This window comes from Meleagris gallopavo, chromosome 1 (genome assembly GCF_905368555.1).
Source record: "Meleagris gallopavo chromosome 1, MGAL_WU_HG_1.1, whole genome shotgun sequence".
Lineage (NCBI taxonomy): Eukaryota > Metazoa > Chordata > Aves > Galliformes > Phasianidae > Meleagris > Meleagris gallopavo.
Window position 1 is genome coordinate 176,690,775 of NC_139404.1, and position 6,009 is coordinate 176,696,783.

Sequence of the window (6,009 nt, forward strand, 5' to 3'; positions counted from 1 at the left end):
TTTTTCTTTGTATAAGTCATAAAGTTGCTTCTGTCTATCAGGCAGCCAGTATCCTCTGATATATGTCTTTAAATACTCCTGTGACTGAAAATGAAATATGGTTAAAAAAAAAAAAAAAGAAAAACAAACAACAGAATGAGCAGTAAGATCTGAAAGCACTAATTAAAGTCATTTACATTAACCACAGTTTAGTCTGGCTGAAGTTGCATCATAAATAGCTGTCACGATGCTGAATGTGATTTGTCCACATTTGTTGATGACCATGGCATTACATTTGCCTGCTCAGGTGAGCTCGCTCTGCCAGCAGTGTCAGGGAGGTGCCAGGGATCTGCCTGATGACTGTGGTCTGTCTTTTCACTTCCCTGCTATGGAAAACCGAAGATCCAGGGGTTGCAGTTAACACAGTGTCCTATGCAGTCACAGCTGCTGGCCACAGCAGGCTCAGCATTTCTTTAAAGGGAAAATATCTGAGCAGTCTCCAGAAAGCTAGAAGTTTCCTAGAGGTTTGGTCCTCTGAGGGCAAAGAGTAACAAACAAAATTGTTGCCCACTCATATTTTAGAGCAGAAGCCCTAGTGAGTTGAACCCAATAAATGAATATTTTTCTTCATTGTGTTTGCACTTAAAAGAAGAGCTTTGGATGTACATAGAGTGCTAAGAGTTGAATTTTCACCACTGTTCTCATCAGAGAGCCAATTGTTAGTGAGGAAAGGGAGAACCCGTGGGCTCATTGCTGACGGTCACCTTCCCAGTACTGACTGCAGCTCCCTGCCTGGCTTTGTCCTGCCACCTGCTTCTTTTTGAAAGCTTCTTTCTCTCACAGATCAGAGTCATCAGAAAAATGCTTTCAGGAAGAGGACACTGCCTACTTTTGTTGGCCTGGTCTGTGAAATTGAAGCTCATCACTGCAAGACATTACTTGTAACTGAGGTCACCTGACAGTCAGAATTTCTATTTCACAACGAAGCCAAGAAATAATGTATTTTCACATAACCTTCCAGAAAAAAAAAAAAAAAAACAACTCTGATAAACTTTATCTAAAACATTTGATATTAGAGAAAAATATGGGTGATCATTTTGGAAGCAAAGTATCATTCTGGAATTCAGGTTTGTTTGTTTGTTTTCCTACTTTGTATTATTTTAAAATTACTTTCTATGGGAAAAGTAGCTGCACCTTATGTTATGTCAAGCCAAACAAAGCAGGGGTGGTGATGTCAGGGCATTTTCTGAGCACTTTCCTTAAGGTACCTGAATTCCATCTCTTTTAGATGGAAAAAAAATCAGTTTTAAACACTTCACTATTATCATATTCCTTCATCCTTCCATTCCATCACTTTATACCCAGAGTGATGAAAGCCATCTCCATAGAGGACCCAGACATTAATAATCCCATTGCTGCTGAGCAAACTGGACAGAGGATGGGTTGCTTGTTATCCATGTATAATTTGAAAGCATCAACGTATTTGCTTAGGTGTGAAAATCTGTTACAGCCAAAGCTGAGACCTAGCTTTCTAACACAGTTTTGTGTATTACTCTGAATTCCATTTCCCTACAGCTGCTATAGCAAGTCATGCATGACACTGAAATGTGCATTACAAGTTTTTTCGGTGTATAGGAGAAGTGCAGTGATCTGCATGTAATTTGGGTGACTGTCTTTATTTTCAGCTAAAAGAATTCTCTCAGTTGCAACAACGTAAATCCAGTATAACTCCATCACACTGGTGTAACACAGATAGGGCTTCTTTTGTGTTAAAATGACTGCAGTGAACAAGATCAATTGCAGAAAGAATAGTTCTTTTTTAAAGAAAGATCTGTAAGTTCAGTACATAATGGGACAAATTAATCTCTGCTGTAAGTACACTCATTTCAGTGGTGCTGCAGAAGGGATGAATTCAGCTCACAGCAACTTTACAATAATTCATATATAAGCGTGCACAACTAAAAGTGTAATCACTTTAAACAAACAGCATTGTCCTGAGCATTGCTGGTCTGCTGAGCCTCTGAGCTAGGAATTGGTCATTGTGCAGTGAGTTTGTTTAGACAGTGCCATTTTGTTCAATTGGCTACATCTGTGGTATTTTAGTCACAGCAGAAATGTCCCCCTAACTACAGAGTGACACTATCGCTGCTGGACAGGAGTGTTCTGGGACATGGAGTTCATTTGTGCACTTTACAGAATCACAGAATGGCCAGGGTTGGAAGGAACCTCAAGGATCATGAATCTCCAACATCCCTGCCACATGCAGGGCCACCATCCTCCACATTTAATGCTAGACCAGGCTGCCCAGGGCCCCATCTAACCTGGCCTTGAACACCTCCAGGGACGGGGCATCCACAGCCTCTCTGGGCAGCCTGTTGCAGCACCTCACCACTCTCTAGAGTGGTGTAAGTAAAGAACTTCCCCCTGACATCCAACCTAAATCTTCCCTCCCTCAACTTAAAACCATTTCCCCTTGTCCTGCAGCTATCAACCCTTTCAAAGAGTTGATTCCCCTCCTGTTTGTAGGCTCCCTCTAGGTACTGAAAGGCTGCAATGAGGTCACTGCACAGCCTTCTTTTCTCCAGGCTGAACAAGCCCAGCTCCCTCAGCCTGTCTTCATAGGGGAGGTGCTCCAGTCTTATGAAATGATGACTAAATACAGAGGAATAGTAAGTTCGTTTCACCAGTTCTGAAATGTGTGACTCTTTAAATGAGTTACCGCTTTAATAGAAAGGGATTGAAATGCTCTTACAGAACAGTCCTCAAAAGTGATGAAGTGCCAAAGAGAGTGAAGGCTGAAACATTTCAGACTCAGAACTGTGGGTCTTCTGAAGTACTTTCAGGGGTGATATCCTCTGGTTTTCTAAATGTCACAGAATCACAAAATCAGAGAATTGTAGGGGTTTAAGGAGACCTCTGGGGATTATCAAATCCAGCCTCTCTGACAAAGACGGTTCCCTACAGTGGGTTGTACAGGAAAGCATCCAGGCAAGTCTTGAATAACTCCAGACGAGATTCCATCATCCCCACAGTAAGGAAGTTCTTCCTCATATTTGTATGGAACATCCTCTGTTCCAGTTTCTTCCTGCTACCCCTTGTTCTGTTGCTGCACACTACTGAAAAAAGCATGGCCCCATCCATTTGACTCCTGTACTTCAGATATTTATAAACAGTGATGAAATTCACTGTCAGTCTTCAGCTGCACAGCCCCAATCCTCTCAGCCTTTCCTCGTAAGGGAGATGCTCCTGGCCTCAGTCATCTTTGTGGCCCTTCATTGGACACTTCTAGAAGTTCTCTGTCTTTCTTAAACTGAGGATCTCAGAACGGCACACAGAACTCCTGATGTGGCCTCACCAGGGCAGAGTGGAGAAGGAGGATCATCTCCCTCAACCTGCTGGCCACGTTCTTTATAATACATTCCAGGAAACCATTGGCCTTCTTGGCCACAAGGGCACACTGCTGGTCACAGGCATGGTCATCCTATTGTCCGCCAGGACACCCATGTCCTTTTACTCAGAACACCTCTCCAGCAGGTCAGCCCCTAACCTGTACTGGTGCATGCAATTATTCCTCCCCAGGTACAAGACCCTACACTTGCTCTTGTTGGAGATCTTTAGGTTCCTCTCTGCCCAACTCACCAGTCTGTCTGGGTCTTGTTGAATGGTAGCACAGCCATCTGGTGCATTAGTCACTATTCCTAGCCAAAGTGCTTTTGATGACTTCTGCTAGCTCAGAACCAGTGCTTCACATTTACACTCCTCAACCTCTGGATACAACCAGCCTTCTTGAAAATTTGCCCTCTTGTCTGTCTGAAGTTCTTTGTCTTCTCCTTATCCTCTGCTTACCTTGATAATAGTCTTCCATGTGTAGTTTCAATGAGTCATCCAAATTCTCTTGCAACTTTTTTAAGGAGTTTTGTTGGTCCCTTTCCTTACTGTTTCTCTCTTCTCTTTACAGACTATGGATGTGGGGGGAACGTCTTAAAAATGGAACTGTCATCTCCTTGAGGCTATCACACATTTCTAGAGGATTTTCTAAGATACAACTGCATTTTGTTTTGAAGATGTTTATCAATTCTGGCTTAGATAGACAGTTCATACCCTTCACTTTCCAGAATTTTTACTTACTAAATGCTACCATCACGTTTGTCACTCATAGGCATCACATGGATACAGTTTTCCATGGAAGTATCTCTATACAACTTTACAGCTGGACTCTGTCCAAACTATGGGTAACTCAATGACTGCTATGAGTGGTTTTGGGTCAATATTTCTAACATTTAAGATGTGCAGTATGTCTTGTTCTTGGCTTCTTCCAGTTGACATTATTCCATAGACTCATAGAAGTATATAATCATTTGAGTTGGAAGGGACTTCTAATGGTCATTTATTCCATCTTCCCTACAGCAAACAGTGACATTTAAAGCTAGATCATACTGCTCAGAGCCTGGTCTAGCTTGACCTTGAGTGTCTACAGGAAAGGGAAGAAAGTGGGTTTTGAATACCTCCAGAGGAGACTGCACAACCTCTCTAGGCATTGTTGAGTCATGAATGTGCCATGAAAACAGCCAGCCTACAATCCTTACAGGTTAGTGCCCACCGAGGTGCAAGGAACAGAAAACCAAACCCCAAGAGTGTCCCACCAGAGATAGTTTTCTCTGGTCACTGGGGGCCAGCAGAAGGATGTACTTAAGCTTCAGAAAGGACTCTTTATACCACTACTGGTGCCTATACATCATGAATATCATAGCTACCTAACAGACTAGTGCACTGTGCCAGTTCCCACCAGGGTGGATTGGCAGCATCATCCCTGTAACAAAAGTTAAACAACTTCTTCCACAGACTTGAGATGCTGAAAAGTTAAGCAAGCAATTTACGGGATGATGAAGGATTGCTGGCTGTAGTGAAAGTCAGTGTTAATTTGTCCTTACAAATCATCTATATCCTCTAAAAATCTCTTCTTTTAAATCTACTCACTAACACCTAAATGCAACTTACTTATAAAAGTGAGAAATCTGTTTCATTTAGGATCAAGTACCACTCAGCATTTTTCTGAAACTAACTCTCATGCAAATGTGCCTATTTCCCTTAACTCTACTGCTAAGGAACATTTCCTTAGCTTAACTGTAAGCTGTTTTGAAGATGATTTCCTGAGACAGACTTAAAAGATAGCTTAAAAGATGAAAAGTTGAAAGGTTACACTGTTGACTGAAGCAGAGTATGGAGATGCCTGAGAGCATTAAATGAAATAATTGGGTTGATCATGAAAAATTAAACAGGCCCATGCAAATTCATTATCTGACAGATAAGCTCACACCATGAGGAGATATGGGCGTAGAAAACTGACTAGTGATTCTGGGACAACTTCCAAGGAAAAACAGAGGGCGCTGCCTGTAAAATAAAATAATTTTTCTCTAATAGGCTGTCTAGAGCCACTCAGACATGGCAGGTTGAAAGCATATTTTTCCTTCTTTATAGCTCAGAAATACTCATTGAATTAAATGTTCTATCAAGACCTGAGTCTTTGATTTGACTCTTATCCTGGTTCTGATCCCCAATTATTTCATTTAATGCTCTCAGGCATCTCCATACTCTGCTTCAGTCAACAGTGTTGACATATGCCCACACACTGGAATCTGCTCACTTCAGGATGCTTATCTGCCTTCAGTAGGAGCCCAGTCACACAGGCACCCTGTACAACTGTCTCTGGTCAGATTTTCTGCTATCTGTATGATGGATCTTTTTACATCTTTCCCCTGGAGCAGCTGGTTATGGAGTTGGTCACCTGGGATCTTACACTTCCCTGGAGTTGCAGAATGCATCCATGCTTTAATTACAAATGATTTGTACTAGAAAAATAACAGATTGAAATCTGTGATATGCAAAGGGAACTCGGTTATGCTTACAGCTACGAAGAATAATAACTTTTGGCCACTGGGAGTCCCAGCTGGGCTCCTTACCAGGATTTTTTCTCTTCAGTACTGCAGAGACCTTTCTTCTGCATTGTCACTGGCACCGTGGCTAGCCAGC